Source organism: Pleurodeles waltl, chromosome 3_1 (assembly GCF_031143425.1).
Source record: "Pleurodeles waltl isolate 20211129_DDA chromosome 3_1, aPleWal1.hap1.20221129, whole genome shotgun sequence".
In the NCBI taxonomy this organism is placed as follows: domain Eukaryota; kingdom Metazoa; phylum Chordata; class Amphibia; order Caudata; family Salamandridae; genus Pleurodeles; species Pleurodeles waltl.
In genome coordinates, this window is record NC_090440.1 from 1,904,248,310 (window position 1) to 1,904,265,409 (window position 17,100).

The 17,100-nt window shown below is 42.5% G+C and overlaps 2 protein-coding genes across 6 annotated transcripts in view; one reads left to right on the plus strand and one right to left on the minus strand.

Annotated features, from left to right (window-relative positions):
• The window catches only part of STRADB (STE20 related adaptor beta), a 138,063-nt gene extending 134,858 nt beyond the window's left edge, over positions 1–3,205 (minus strand). The window contains exon 1 of one of the 2 annotated variants that reach the window (XM_069226066.1): positions 2,060–3,205. The gene's annotated coding sequence lies outside the window, so the exon portion shown is untranslated. The remainder of the gene's footprint in view (positions 1–2,059) is intronic. The other variant, XM_069226067.1, reaches the window with a different exon arrangement.
• A 277-nt stretch (positions 3,206–3,482) lies between these two features.
• TRAK2 (trafficking kinesin protein 2) overlaps positions 3,483–17,100 on the plus strand; it is a 286,386-nt gene continuing 272,768 nt past the window's right edge. For 2 of the 4 annotated variants that reach the window (XM_069226062.1, XM_069226064.1), the window contains exon 1: positions 3,483–3,598. The gene's annotated coding sequence lies outside the window, so the exon portion shown is untranslated. The remainder of the gene's footprint in view (positions 3,599–17,100) is intronic. The other 2 variants (XM_069226063.1, XM_069226065.1) reach the window with 1 other exon arrangement.

The following is a 17,100-nucleotide window of genomic DNA, read 5'->3' on the forward strand; positions in this document are numbered from 1 at the left end:
ACTTCATCACTACAATACTATTGTTCAGTGTTGAGGTTCCAGTAGACTGTTTGCCTAAGTGTTTTGTTTTTTTAAGGAATAATTTACCCGAGATGGTGGTAAATACACAGAACGCACTGCACAACCACAATGCTGGTGCAATGGTTGAATTAAGGCATGGTATTTTAACTTTTGTGGGTAGCCACTTCAAAATTCCAATGCCTGGACATTATAAGAATGGTTTCCTAGCAACCAGTCTGAATTATAACGCTGAGATGTACTTGTTTCCAATGAAATCATTCAAGCATGAAAAAACTCCCTAAGATATAGAATTTGATTCTGCCAGTTCTCACAGTCTTCTCAATTCCTGCCTGCTATTTATTCACTGCATATTAGCACTGCTTTTTCTCTATATGTATTTAGCCGATATTTATGAAATACCAAATAACAATGACGACTGCCCGAAACTCTGCCATGAAAAAGTGCAGTTCCTGGCATTTGCAGATAACCTGGTTCTATTTCCAAAAGACCCCGATAGGACTGCAATGTCATCTATCACGCTTACAAGAGTATAAATAACTAAAAAATAAACAGTGATAAAACTAAAATCATGTACTTCAGCAATTCAAAACCTAATTAAACTTGGGCAACAGATCAACAGAAAATTGCTCCTGTGAAACATTACATATATTTTGGAGTTCGACTGCATCAAAATCTGAATTGGGCACAACACTTTTCAAACAGAGCAATAGATTCTCAAATATAACTAGTGCAATCAAAGGAATCGTTAACAAATATGAAGGAGGTGCTATAGGTCCTACCATCACTGCTATGAAGTCCAGACTAGTTGTATTACTAACATGCTGCACTTTGATTATGCACACCCATGCACTTTTGAAACTAGACAAATGTATTTGTAATTGCTTATGAAAAATATTAAACCTTAGACAATACATTCCTCATGCTAGATTAAGATTGAACTGGGAACACTGTCAATCCATTTACAGAGTAACAAAAATATTCTGAACTACATTTTCGATTGTGTCTCATAGCAAGAGCAAGCAGTCAAAAATGTGATAAAAATAGAAGTACTTCAATAGAATAAAAGACATTTGCAACTGATTATGTATCTGTGAAGCTTAAAGAATATATGCTTCCATTGTTAAACAGTCTTGCGAAAATGATTAGGATGGATTGTAAATCTCTACTCAAGCAAGATATAAACATAGCTCAGTTTGTAGATCAGTATAAATGCTTGGAATATAAACATAGCTGCTACTTACAGGACTCTTTCACATTTATGAGACAACAGTATCTGGACCTAGCCCTAAAATCATATGTGAAAAAAGCTTCCTAAGGTTTTGGCTTCTTTATGTCCCACCAGCACAAACTGAAGGCACATGGAATAAATCGATGGATTTCCAGTTGCTTTGCCCCTTGTATGCTGTCAGTAAGGAAACTATTGAACACATCTTTTGCATTTATCCTAATCTACTTGACGTTCGGAAAATATACTTAAGACCTTTGTTTATAAGATACGGAGTCAGAACTGTAAAAGAAGCATCTAGTTTTTTTGTTTTTTGTTGTAGGGGCAAATCTGGGGGAGTTACTGGCTCTGTAGTGAAGTTTATGACATTAACTGAAGAATGCATGAAGCAAGTAACCTGATCATTTAACAGCAATTTTATATTGCTTAAGTTTTAAGCAGTTGCCAAGAATACCTGGGTGTATTTTCCCTTGGTCAGATCTGTTTATGAGATATATTTACAAATTCTAAACTTAATATTATTGTTTTTACATAATTTTATTGAGATACTGATATGTCCTTTTATTTTACTGGAGAATTATGATAAATGCTTTTATAAGAAAAATAAAACAATAAAATATTATTAACGTATTCACTAACGTTGCATAACTTATGGTTTCATTGTAATTTGCTCGATACTATTGTTCTTGCTTTTGTTCAAATTATTAACGTATTTACTAATAAACAACTGTTTTTGCAATTCATCCTATACATCCATACACATCACTATTAAACATTTTCGTTATTCCATTTGGCACGCATGTGAAAACTCACCTGTCCTTCAGCACCCGGTTGTTTTGGAAGGTGGTACCGGAGACAACGAGTAGTGTATTTTCATAGTGTGTCTTTTCATGCAGCTTATTCTTCCATTCCAGTGTTCAAATGCGAGCAGCTTAGCGTCACATTGATGTGCAAGAAATGGGAATTCCCATACTAACTCTATAAAACTTTACACGAATATGCACAAACCAATGACAAGATTCTCCTAATTAGAAACCCGAACGTCATGGGACATACGTCTCTTTGAACTATACTGTGTAAGTGCAGAAGAAGTTGTACGTAATATCAGTGTTTTCATTAGAGCAGCTTCGGCTAGGCTAGGTCAATCACCAGCTCCATTAGAATGTGGCTGGGCACCCACCAACAAAGTTAGAGCTGCCCACAAAAAGAAAGACGCGTGGTTGTAAATTTAAATATTTTTATAAACGTCTAGATTGCAATTCTAATTATTGAAAAGGGGTCTGGATGTAGCAAGCATTGTGAACAGAATGGCGATGTGGGAGCGAAATATACATTTATCCCTTAGAGTGTACTTAGATCGGCATATTGTACAGTGAACATACGCTCAACGCTTCCACGTACTGAGCCCCGTACTGTACTCAGCACTGCCCAACGTACATGCATGACTCAAAGTGCGTGCACTCGGTTTTGTGCACTGTGCATCTTTTCAATACCGTGCATGCACCTGGCAGCACTTTCCATGGACGCAGGCCTCGCAGAGCGATGTATTTACGGCAGTGTGCTTTTGGGCCGCACTGTTCTTGTGCTTGTACAATGCGCTAGAATGTGTACTCGGTCGGTGCATGCACTGAACACTGTGCACACGTATACACAGCCATGAACCCTGGGAAGGACGTCAGCGCCATCACCACGTCAGGAATGTATCCAATTACCCTTTCAATTCCTTATCAGGTACTCCTCATCCCAGAAGAGTTGTCAAGGTGAGAAAGTTTGGTTTCCACCTCACTCTCAGCTGTTTCATGCGTCAACTGGTGGCGACGCGCTCTGTCGCTATCTACCCTGGAGCCGACCCGCCAAGCTATGGGCGCAGGGAGTGATTTTAGCAGCCATGTTGGAAGTTAGGCCGTCTTGTTTCTGACATTCCAGAAGAGAACTATCAGTCAAAGTAGCAGAGGTATTCTGTAAAACACATAAAAAAATTCAAAATAAGCAACCGGCTTCCTTTCATAAGCAAAATAACTATTTTCTATTTAAAAAAAAGTAAACGTGATCATAAGGCATTCTGCTCTCTAATGTGTTAATCATTTGTATTTATTGTTATGGCATAATACCTGTGGCGTGATTTCATACTCTTTCTTCTAAATATAGATGCTTTAATTTCATAACGGAGAGAGATTGCTGAATGCCCAGTCCTGTTTTTATGCTGCTCCCTCTATTGTCGCGCAGTGACGCTGCCCACAAGCCCCGCCCTGTCACAGGGCGCAGCCGAGCCCTTCCTGTGTAGTTTTTTTCCCACTGCAAGAGGTGGCGGGAGCTGAGGGCAGCACTGGTAGCATCCTGGTGTCAGCGGAGGTGAGCAGAGCCCACATTGCGTGTGTCTCGTAGAGGGGGAGGGAAGTGAAGAATACTTATTTGCTTATTGTAACGCGAGTAACGGTCTCTCACCGTGGTGTGGGGGAAGTGGATGGTATTTTCCGAAACTGTTACTCTGTCCAATTGAGCCCACTTCAAGCCGCTGTTCTCACAAGAGTCGCTGAACCGCACAGCCTTGTTGGGAATCCTCACGAGGTGGATATACTATCTGATGGACTCGCCCTTATTTGTGTTCCAGAGATTGAAGCTTTTATTTGGGCCTTGAAGTCGCTTGTTACACGAGTTGCTCAAAATGCACATTCTCCTTGTTTGGGTTTCTAGAATAAGTGTTCCCTTCATTTTTCTCAGAGTGCCCCGATTCTGTGAGTTCACCACACCACTTTCCTACAGAAGACACTTACATGCCGACCTTTTATATGTTTAGGTCTCTGGATCGGGTCACCTTGCTGGCATCCGTAGAAAATATCCCTTATTTGGATCCTGCCGTGACATTGATTTTTGGAGTCCTTGATATCATCTTTTTTTTTTTTTAATGTGCCTTCTTGCTGGGTTCTGGAGTGTCACGATTTATTTCGGTGCTTAAAATGTCCCATGTTATCTGTTTCCCGAATGCTGCTACTTTTATTTAAGTCATCGCAGTGGCCCACTTCTGTAGTTTGCGTCTACGAAATATTCCCTTGATATTTGGATGCTTTAACTATGCATTATGTATTTTGATCCCTGAAATGCATCAGTAGCAATCTCCGTGCGTCCGTGTACTGACACCGGTTATGTCACATGTAGGCTTCCTACGGATTGTTGTTTTTCCATTTGTGGATGTCGCTACCATGTATTATGTAGGCTGTTAAAATGCTTTACAATGTTCGTCGTTTGGATAGCCTCGTATTTTGTTTTAGGCAAAGCATTCCCCCATGTGTGAATCAGTTTTTCACTATCCTGTTGCACGTCACCGCGATTCATCAATTGTTGGGAACTCGGCACAGTGATGCGATGTGACTTTCTGTTGGTGTTGTCATCACCAGCTGATCTCTTTATGCGTACCATAAGAACATCCTGAGTTGGGGTTGGAGTAAAGACTGAGGACTGGTACTCTGCCCTGTTTCTAGCTTTGTTACAAATGTCACTTAGGTTTGGTAGTAGAATGAGTGTCGTATTTTTCAGCTTTATATGATGTGGATTCGGCTCCTGGGCATTAGGGTACTGTACATGAGCAACGGATTACATTACAAAAAGTCCGATTCATTTTTTTGTGCACGGGGAGGTTATGTGATTTTCCCAGAATCAATGGATTTTGAGTCAACACTAGACTCGACCCTTGTTCCCAATCCCCAGTACCGAAATTGGCAGGTGTGGCGGTTGGACCTCATCTCCTCGTATCATGTTCTCAAATGACTCTAGCCTACTTTATATGCTGTACGGTTGTTTGGTAAGAGAGAAGGGTTAGCTTGGGAACTAAGATGTGGAGAGTGGTAGAATGAACATGCAGACCACCAGCTCTGCTGGAAGATGCGTGACAAGTACGTGAATGGATCTTCGACTGGCTATGCACTGTGGTTCCATGGCCTTGCACCATAATTCCTCCAAAGAGCCCAGTGAGAATAATTAATGCTTTAAAAAAAAAAAATATGTATGGAATTCACACTTGGTTGAGGTATGTTATAACCATAACACTTTCTGTGCACTGTGTTGTACATTAGCCACAAGTGACTTTCTTGACAACTCAGTGAGAGACCTTTTTGAGCTTTCCTTAGGGTCGGTATGGGTCCTAGTAGTAAAATGTACATTTATCATGTCATCTTATGTTCCGTTTATGGTTTCATAGTCTAACGGGAGGCAGTGGATCATCTTCTGAAATGCTTCCATTGATGTTTCAGTCGATGTGTTCAGGCCACCAGGTTTTTGAAAAAGAAAGGAATATTGTTAACACAGCTAAAGATCCTGCACTTGCCATGGCTGTCACCCCATGCGTGGGATCCGGGGAGCAGACTATACAACACCAACGGCCACTAGCTGTGATCTTCTCTGTCGGTGCCCATGCCTTAATCTTGGTATTTATGGCCTGCAAGAGGTCAAGGGTGTAGATCTAGAAGACGCGTTGGTTCTGTCTGGCCTACCTCAAGGAAGCTTTTTTTCGTTTGAGTCTTCTGGCATGCATGAAAGCTCCAACTGACACTCCCCTCGCATACTCCACCCACTGCTCTAGGGAGATTGATGGTAATTAATTCTGTTTACTAAATGGCACCGAAGGATTCACCACCAAAAAAGGCCCACATCACTTAGACGATGCTGGAATGAATTAACATGAAATAGGAAACATTTTAAGACCTTTCTCCTTAAATTTAAAATAAATGGGTGACATGAGTTGGATGCATCCATGTAGTGGGAGCTGGACACTTGATTTCCTTCCGCCTTTAAGCTTTCACTCTGTGTTGGTATTAATGCGTGCTTTTATATTTGAGACACCAGCTTCAACAATGAAGTCTTGGGAGAGTAAAACAAAAAAAAAAAGAACTTGAGGGCCATAAACAATTTGTTTTGTCTGTGTATATCACGCTGTTGAGAGTAAAACACAAGTTTATTAGTTAATTAAAACCATAAAACTTTCCTTCCACATAAACATTTAACAGAACAATTTTAGTGCAAGAAGGCAATTACAGTTCTTAAGCTTAGGGTGAAATGGTTAGTTAATTTTCCTTCCACATAAAGATTTTAAGAAAAGAATATACTAGTGCTATATGTATTAATAATGGGGCAACAGAACAATCTTATTGTGGGTAAGATAAATACAGCGCCAAATAAAATCCTGTGTTTAAAATTAAAAGCTATATGGAATGTCCTTCCACCAAGAAATTTAAGGATAACAGTAGCAGACCAATGAAGCATTGGTAAAAATAGGACAAAGTGGGAAGAGGCCTTCTACCAATTTTATTTACCCCTACTTAAGTCTGATTGTTGATACCGGACTTTATTACGACACGAGCTAAGCAACCCTGTGGACTACCTAGGAGCCTTCCCTTCTTTAAGATGTTCAAAGCGGGTTATAGGGATTTCGCTATCGTTTCCGCCCTCCCTCTGTCTTGGTTATTTCGAGAGGCTGTGGTTTTACGAGTGAACATTTCTAAAAATTGAACCAGCCTAATGTTCAGTATTGTATTTCGAGGGTTAAAAGCTGCAATTAGTGCTTGTCTGCAGGATCTAATTCTTAAACCGTTAAATTCTTTTTTCAGCAAGAGTCTCTTCTCGGCCGCCAAGGCTGGACAAATGCAGACCACATGCATCAAGTTTTCATCTGCTAGATAACAGAGACGGCACTCCTGGGAGTCTACTTGCCGCTCCTTCTTCCATTTTGGCAGGAGGTCTAAAGTAGGGACTTCACCCAGCCTAAGTCTGAGAAAGGATTGCTTGATTTTCCATGAGTAGGAGCCAGCCATAAGTGGTGATTCTTTAAATGTTTTGTAGGAGTTAAGGATCAACCAACTATGCTCCCTTTTGGTCAATGAGATCTTATCTTCTAGCAAGCTCTGTAATTTACTTGCTTTATTAAAAATGGGGATGGGTAGAGAGACCTGTTCCATACCTCATCTAAGTTCAAAAGACTTACTTTCTTCTAGAAATCTTATGTAGTTGGAGTTCCCTCTTTCTAGGATAATTTCCTGCCAGACTAGATTGGCTAAAGACCCTTTTGAAGCGCGGCTCAATTTGTAGCAGCATTTAATGTATGCCGCCGGTCGGGCTAACAACTGTTTGACCAGCATGAATTCCAGTCTGACCTGGGCTGGCGATGCACGCCCAGGTAGCCGAAAAACGTGCTTATAGGTTTTTATCAGAAGCTTATCCGGAAGACCTACTTCCATCCCCCTCATTATTTCCGTCCCATAGGTGATAGTTGGAAGTAGCTTCGCTCTCATTACAGCTGTTAATGGGTTCAGGGCATGACCACAGATTGAATTTGCTAGCTTGCAAAAGGCGTAAGTAAGGGCCTGCGTCTTGTTTTTTTATTGCTTCTTTTTGTGCAGTGTAATTACCTCTAGCATCCACCACCAATCCTAGGTATCTGTATGATGTTACTTCCTCTAGGGTTTTCCCATTCATATGCCATTTACCTTGGGTGGATGGCCTGCGGTTTAAGGTAATCATTTTAGATTTTTTATGATTAATTTCTAAATCATTAGAACCTGAGTATTCTTCTAATGCCTTTAACAATTTCTGCATGCCTATTCTGGTATTACTGATTAGTAGTAGGTCATCTGCATATAGTAGGTTGGATACTTGTTGACCGCCCAGTGGGGGAAGAGTGGGATGAGTGACCATTTAACTTGGTGGGGAGATCTGCTATGTACAGGTTGAAGAGTGTTGGGGCCAATACACAGCCTTGCTTCACCCCCACTGTTGTTTTGACTGCCCTGGATAGGTGAGAGTCTTCCCCCAATTTAACCTTCACCCAAGTATCAGAGTATATCATTTTGATGGCATTTAAAATAGAATGTGTCAGCCCCCACTGTAGTAATTTGGCCCACAATTTGCCACGGGAGACACAGTCAAAAGCAGCTTTATAGTCAACGAAACATAAATAGGTTGGAGTCCCCTTTGCTTTTGCTCTGTTTATGATCAAGCCTAGCCCCATAAGATTTGTTAATGTTCCTTGGTGCTTGGTGAACCCGGTTTGATTAAAGGGTAGAATATTGTTATCTGTAATCCAGGCTTCTAGATGTTTTAGCACACAGCAGGAAAAGTACTTGAGGTCAACGTCTAAAAGAGCGATTAGTCTGTAGTTGCTTGGGGAGAGCACGCACCCACCTTTATATATGGGGTGGATTATTGAGCCTTTCCAGGATGCCGGGATGTTGCCTGTTGTGATCACGTCATTAAACATTGCTGCCAGGAAATTGGCCCATCTTTCTGTTTCTTGTTTAAATAGTGCTTGCAGTAGGCCATTGGGGCCAGAGGCGCAGTCCATTCGTTACTTTCCAATGATTTTTAATAGTTCTGGTGCCCTAAATTTCAAAGGTTCCTGGATGTTGGGATCCCAGCTAATCATATGCGACTGAATTTGAGGGCCTTCTTCGATGATCAGTTCTTTTAGATGGGACTTTAAATGGGATACCCATACTTCCTCTGTTATTGCCTGCTTTTGCACCATTGTCTATTGTATTGATGATTTTCCAAAATCTTTTGGAATCAGATGTTTTGGTCGCAAAATGTAGTTTGGCCCACTAGACCTCCTGTTGGCCTTTTTTAAAGGTCCATACATCCCTTTTATACAATTTCCTTTGCTCTCTCAGGGCGGTCAATATTGATACATTATCTGGGCATTTACGCAGTGACCTTAGTAATTTCCCTACAGCTGCTTTCCTTTTGCGCACTGGCAACGGTAAAAGTGAACTTTGGCGGTGATTCAATTGCACTCCCTTTCTTGTGTTAGGTAAGGAATCTTTTTTTAATGAGATCTAGGGCAAAGTTCTCCCAGACTGTTGTCAGCTTTGCCCCACTTGTGGTAATTGATTTTAGCTTTCGTAGGCCTCTTCTGCCTGACTTTCAATGGTGTCTAAGGACCATTTGAGTCACTTTAGATTTTCGGTACCTAGTGTCCCGTTTAGGGCTGCCACTTTCTCCGGTTTTTGCGGTGATGCACAGATCCCAAATACCTGTGGCTTATGGTCGCTTTCCGTGCGGTCCATGATGGTAAAGGTGTTTACTAACTTATATAAAGCAGGAGACACCAAAGTGCAGTCTAGATAGGAGACCGATTTCCCGGAGAATCTTGTCCATGCCGGTGGGATATCGGGGCACTTCCGTCTGTTAAGCGCGAAGAGGCCTACTAATTCACAGGTGCGTATGAAACTCTCCCCTATTTTGTCTTTCCTGAGTTTTTTTGGGGGAGGGTTTGGCTGGGCATTCTTGCCACTGTTTGGATGTGGTCCTCACTGGGGATGTGGAATATGCCGAGATTGAAAACGCCTGATATTAACCAGAATGCTGATTTCACTGTACATTTTATCCTTAATAGTTGAGTTAAAAATTTGTTTGCTTTGATTTATTTTTATTTTTAGGATTGATGTATGTGTTGACCAGAATCAATGGCTCCTGTGTGTTTTTCCCCCAATCGTCTAGCTGGAGAAATTGGAAAAGTTGGTCTTCCTCCTTATGCTGAGATTTTTACCAAAAGGATGGTGCTAACGTAAATGGCAAGGCCTCCCTTTGGCCTACCGGGCCTATTTGTTTTCGTTGCTGGGTTAAGATATTCCATGAATCCGATTATCGGTATTGATTCCATTGCCCAGGATTTCTGTATGAGTAAGATGTCGAAGGTGCTGAGAATTTATTGCTGCAGGATCCTCCAGTTTTGACCGTAGGCCACCGATGTTCCAGGAGCAGATGGATAAAAGGCCGTCTGCGGGTTGATCCTTACCAATTCAATTGTTGCCCATCGGTCTTGGGGGTAAAACCGTCGCTACCCATTCCCTTTCTGGATATTTTTGTTGACCCAAGAACACTCTTTCCCTCCCTTCTTCTCTCCATACTTGGACTGTCAGCGGGTGCGTAGGTGGGTATATATCACGCTGTTGACTTTTCATACTAGAAGAGAGTGAAGACATTTCAAAATTGTGAAGTCAATGAAATTACCTGCCTCGGAGTTGAACGTGCTACCTTTTCAGGTCAACGGTTCAAATCCTTTCAAGTATACGAAGTGAGTGCATGGAGCAGGATAATAGGTATTGGTGTTTTGAGGCATGTGGGTTTTATCGGCTAACATACATTATTAACAGGTAAGCAGGGTGTTTTCCCTCAACTTCTCTTGTGACGAAATTAAAGGAATCGGTCACCAGAACAATCAATGAATATATATGAATGGTCTTCTTGGTCTCGCTTAGAGAGCTGGCAGTTGGCCTCGCTTCCTGAAGTGACTGGTCGTAGCCTTGGCACGCCAGAGTCAGCCCTGCTTTTGGATGTGTCCTCAGCGCGAGTGAGCTATGGAAGCAGTTCCGCCTCTCCTCCAGGAAGAGGACGCTGTGAACCACTATCACCCGCGCGAGGAGATATGCTCTCCTTGCCCGCATGCAAGCCCCCGACAGAGGACCAGCAGCAGGCAAGTACCGACCAGTATCACCCACGCGAGGAGATGGTCTTTCCTCACCAGAGGTAATGTCTTGCCTCGATCACCCTCCAACGCGATGAATTGCTTTCTACTCGACAGTCCAGAAAGGGCTGTCCCCTGCCAATTTTTTTCCACGCCATGAATGAGTGCTTACTAGCTCTCGAGCCCACATGACAACTCCAAGAGAACAGAATACTGTAGTGTGAAGCTAGGCGTAAGGTAATGAGCAGTGAATGTAGTCTGTAGCCTTAAACGACCCTGTCTAGAAAGATTCCCAGTATCAGTTTCTTGTTAGTCTTTGCCATCGCTCTGTGGTATCTCGGAACCTTTTGCTTACTCAGCTACCAACAGGTCTGCTGTTTCTTGATTGCATGGTATTAATTAAATAAAACAATACATATTGGAGAATGCATCGGTTTCAAGCTGTTTATATTTTAAGTAGGTTACATCTTACACAGTGCAATACTACCATTCATTGTGTGCAGCGCACACCACAAACAAAATTGTCTTATTCCCCTTTTAATAAGAACCTTTATCATCAAAATTTACGATTTCATCATTAGTATGTGAAAGGACAAAAGCCTGACTCAAAGCTTTTTGTGGTTTAACAATGGGCTGCTGGATGCACATTCTAGGGTTGTATTTATATTGTGGCTATTTCGCATATGAAATGGTTAGTTTAATTTTTAGTGATCTCGATAGAGCAAGAAATTACCAGTGTCGTTATAGAAATATTTTTCCTTTGGTTATTCTGATTGTTCTTGGAGAATGTTTTATTGTGTTGCACTGGTACTTTGTTTCTTTTTTTACATGCCTTCCGAGGCCTAAAACACCTCCGAATGATGTATAAGTAGCTATTGTCTACATGTAATTTATAAAGCTCTCCACAGCCCTGGCGAGATCATAAAATGATACCAGTTGTCTGTGGGTTCCTGGGCGCCCTTCAGGTGGATGGTGAAAGAGGGGGGTGGGGGGAGTGGATGCTTAACATGGAGGCTAATGGTTGTGTTTGCAAGGGACTGTGTTATTTCTATGGAGATGAAGAAGAGCAAAAGACAAACAAGGTAACATCCCTTCTCTGTCTATCCATCCAGAATCTGGAACAACATTTCTAGATTTATCAGGACTGCCCCAACACTGTAACAGTTTAGGAACAAGCTATATGGGCAGCTTGTTCAAGAACACTACATCACTACCCAGTAACAAGCCACTTCCATAATCGGAACCCAGATACCTCACCAGTTACTTCTTGACCGCTTCTTTTTCTCTAACCATGTACAGCAGTGGGCTGTCTTTAGCTGGGTTTGTACTTTTCAAATACCTGATATGTACATACTCTAATACATATATATTCCCAGCAATCCTCTTTTTGCCATGATGATGTTGCACCTATTTTGAGAGGGAGATTTGCTTGGATTTTCAAGTCTGCATGCATGCCATCAGACCTGGTTCAGACGGAAGACTCATGTTTTTTTAAAGCCATAATTGCTTTATTTTAGCTATCTCCTGCTTAAAATTACCTTTGCTTCAGTGTGTATCAGTTGGGAAAATGATGTCCCCTGATTTTTATTTTTTTTCCTGTCTTTCTTTCTTTCAAATTCTTTCTCTTCCTGCTTTAAAATGTTGGCATGTATGAGTGCTTTGGAGCGTGGTCCTCCTGGGTTGAAATGTTTTATGTTGCAGTCTCCCTGACAGCTCAGCTGCCTGGTTTACTAAAAACATCTTAGGGAGTTTCAGAAAGTTGACCTAAGAATGCATTCAACATGTTGATTACCATTGGCTTTGTGGTTTGTAACTCACATTTTCTGGCTTCCCATTTGCTGGCTTTATTTGCTTTAGGCTCTCCAGGTTCAGTTTGTCCCTCCTTTTGCCTAAACTATGTTTTTTGTGTATCCTTCTGCAAACTTGCTTTGTATTAACAGGCCTTCAGATCTGGTTCTTATCTCGTCACATTTTCTGTGCATTCAAAGACCAAGGTCAAATGTTGGGTGCTTTCTTACAAGGGCGCTTGTTTACTTTTCTTTCTCTGACTTCATTGTGAGGATTTATGTGACAGTCTTGCTGGATACTGGGTATAGGAAAGAGTATTTTCAGGCACACAGCAACATTTAAATGAACTGTTTAAGTATTAATAAAATATCAGAATTGTGAACGCACAAAGCAAGCACATTTTTTGTTATTTCTGAAGTGTATTGGAAACAAATACTTTAATATGAGCAAAACTAATAATTAAACTTGGTGATGCAATTTCCACTCTTTTTCGTCTGTGCACTGTAGTTTTATTAGTAAAATTGTTTGTCTGTGCAAATGTAATGGTAATTTCAATTGAAAATGTGTTGTCTGTAATGACAGTGTGCTACCACACCATGAATACTCCGTTCTGTGCCACTCCACTGTACTCTGCACCACTCCACTGCACTCTATGCCACTCTACGCCACTTCGTGCTATGTCTTTGTATCCTGTACCACTCTACTCTGTCAACGCATGCTGCACCACTCCATTCTAGGCCACACCAGTCTACTCTGTACAACTCCACTCCACGCCACTGTACTCTAGACCACACTGCACTCTGTCATTGCCCTCTATGCCAATACACTACGCCATTGCACTTTACTTAGTAACAGGCAACTGTATGCCCCTGCACTCTATGCCTATTTACTGTACGCTCCTCTAATCTGCTCTACACCACTGCACTCTATGATGCTGCACTCTACACTACTTTACGCCATTACGTTCAATGCCACTCTACACAGCTGTACTCTGCCCTGCATCACTCCACTCTACGCAACTTCACTCTATGCCACTCTACTGTACCCCACTACACTCTGTCATCCTACTCCACTTTGTGCCACTCTGCTCTTAACCATTGCACTCTACGCTGCTGCACTCTACGCTGCTGCACTCTACGCTGCTGCACTCTACGCTGCTGCACTCTACACAGCTGCACTCTACTCTGCATCCCTGTGCTCCACTCCAATGCACTCTGACACTCTACTCTGCACTAATCCACTCTGTCACTGCACTCTATGGCACTGTACTCTACACTGCAGTACTCTGTGCTACTCAGCACCACTGTACTCTATGCCACTTGACTTTAAGCTGCACTGTACGCCACTGCATTCTGTGCCACTCGACTGCTATGCACTCTATGCCACTGTAGTCTCACTTAACTCTACTCTGCTGTCAATGCCCTGCACTCTATGCCACTTTACTCTACTCTGCACTCTACACCACTGCACTCTCATTCCACTCCACCCTGCACCACTTCAATCTACGCCACTGCATTCTACATCGCTGCTTTGTACTCCGCTGAATTCAAGCCACTGCACTCTACACCACTATACTCTGCAGCACTATGCCAACACACTCTACACCAGTCCACTCTGTGCCACTCTATGCAACTCCACACTATGCCACTCCAATACTCTACACTCTCTGCCATTCCACTCTTCACCATTCCATTCTTCAACCCTCTATGCCGCTAACTTTTGGCCATGCTGAAAAGCAGCCACCCTGGTGAACAGCATGGCTAAAATACACTGGCAAAGCCAAAAGCTCTTGGATAGGCGAGACCCATTGGCTTTGCCAATGCCTGTTGTAATCAGCAAAGGTATAACCCCTTCAAACCTTACCCCCAAATGGGATTGGGGGGCAGTTTTGTTGTGCTTAATGCCCGTTAGCGAGAAGAGAACATGTATCTCCATGCTTAATGATATAAGGCCTAATGAGGGAGCCTATGCTGCAGTCGTGGAAAAAAACTGTTGGATATGTTTCAACTTGAATGAAAAGAGCAATTAATGTAGTTGTTGATGAGTCAGCCTTCGTACCATATGATCTGACAAATGGAATGTATAGAAATTGTGTGCTGACAGCTTTTAGTTAATACACTTAGTAAATGTTACTTAACTAAATTGCAGTGCTCATGTATTTTTCTTTCTTTTTAATGCATGAAGTTATGAACTAATTTGAGACTAGAATGACATCACTTTGGTAAGGGACATGCTAGAATGTCTAGGTTATTATGTGTGGATCAAGGTGTTCTAACTTATATTCCAAAAATCTACTAATGAACATGTTTTTTTAGTCCTGTGTACATTATGTGCCCTCCCTGTGCCTCGGTTCCATCACCTTCCAACATTGGAAACAGAGAGAATCTGTATGTAGGCCTTTATTCCACAGAACATTCAGCATTAAATACTTGTTTCTTCCCAACACATCTTTATAATCTGCTGATTAGTGGTCCACACGAATCCGCATCGATATGAATGGATGAGCATGTTTTCAGGCTTAGCTTGCCATGTGATGTGCAGATGGCCACGTCTGCGGAGGGAGGGGGGGGGGGGGGCTATTATTATCATTTTTTTAAATAAAACATCTACTTGTTCTAGGGACGCCATGCTTCAGAAATCTACTTGTGCTGTAAGAAAAATCCACTTCTCCCTTTTGGTTCCATGCAGTAAGGTGACAAGTTGTGATTGCTTAGTTATTATGTAGACTTTAATAATAGTATTTCTGATTTTATTAGGGCTTTGATCAGGATTTCAAAGCTAGTCGCTGATTTTGCTATCATAAATTCACCTACAGGAACTGAAGTGGGATTCTGTAGTTCCTGGGCCGGAATACCTTGCGGGTGTGCATATCTGCAAACACACACATTTAAGAGTATTTTCTAACTTCTTTCCGATCTCTCCCCGCAGTGAAAAATGTTCGAAATGTACTCCTGACAAGGACAGGAATAAAAAATGGTCCAGGCTAGGAAGAGGGTGCTTAGTGAAAGTGAATGTGTAATCACTCAGCAGATTTTTTCGGGCACCTTTCACCTTCATCCTCCCTCCTCAAATCCCTCCCCAAGACATTTCAGCCATTGTGCTCACCTCCCAGTGTGGCATGCTTGTGACCCTCCCCTTCCCTAGTGTCTGGCAGGATAACCTCTGCAGGGGAAGTGAGGTGGCGCTGGAGGTGCTGCCCAGAGGTGGGGGTGATTGTCCAGTGTAAACCAGCGCAGTCCAGCAGCCAGCGCAGGGGCCAATAGGGCTACTGTGGCTGAGGAGAGTGAGTGGTGTGTGGCAGAGGCAGCCACTTTAGTGAGTGTTGCAGCTTGCTGCTCTACTATGCCCACTCTGCAGTTTACTGATTCCAGGCTACCTGGCTTCAGTGTCTGGCTGCCTGCCTTCTGCCTATGCCTTCTGTCTCCTGTCTCTGGTGCCATCACCACAACAACATCTCTCTATGAGCAAGGGCTGAGGATAGAGGGCTGTGACCCAGAGTGAGCACAAGCAGAGGCTCAAAGAACGTGCAGAGGAAGAGGGTAAGGAGGGGGCTTCTGAGAGGACTGACACATTGAGAAAAGAACCCAAAAGAGCAAGCTTGAGCCAAACTGACCAACATGAGATCTGCAAGAGTGAGGCAACAGACCTTAATAAAACCAAACACTAGAAAAAGGAACTGTAAAGCGGTGAGCAAAGAAATTAGGAGAGACAGAGATCATGTAGAGGAAGGCCTTCTAACCTCACCACTTCTCTCAAGCATGGCACGCAACCCACCACGACATTAGGGCCTCAGCCTTAGATTTATGCAAAGTTTTTCCTTTGTAAAATACACTGGGGCAGTGCTCTGCTTAAGGAATGATGGGATTAACGGCCTCCCATCTACACTACAACCAGAGATTGTGGAACAGCACACTGCTGCGTGCTGGAAGCTTCTGTACATGAACAATGGAAATGAAAGCATGGTAACAGAAGGGTTGGGAGATGGCAGGCACTTTGACTCGGAGGAGCCCCCAAGGCAAGAGAATATATCTGATGTAGAGGTCATTAGTGTGCCTGTTGCAAAGAGGAGAAGCAAGGAGGTGGTGACTGGCATAGAGGAGAGGTCCTTACTAAGGATTGGCAGACACTCAGGAAATTAAAGCATGATTAGCGACTCTGGTGTGTCTGGAAGAACTTGCTCTAAGAGCAGGCCATTATTAAAGGGAGAGGTGCTTAAATCGGCCCTGGTGCGCTGACTGACACCAGAACAACAAGCTCATTGAGCTTGATAACAAACAAGCAGCTGTTGGCAGAGCCCTGCAGAATCCTGTCCCACCCAGTGAAAACGGGACAGCTTCACTTGCAAACAAGCAAATCCCTATGGACTTCTCGGTCACAAGGACACCAGCAGCACTTAAAATCTCTTCACAGTCGGAAGCAAAACAAATCTACGGTATTGCAACCGGGGAATCATATCGACCTGCATCTCAATCTTCAAGCAAAGTTCTTCATAGTACTTCTAACGGTGTTTTAGAGACACATGGGTCAGAGCACAAACTGCAATATATCTTATCCTATTTAACAACTTAAGAATGGAAAGAACCCCATTGCGAGGACCCAGACTTAACTCCTGGAC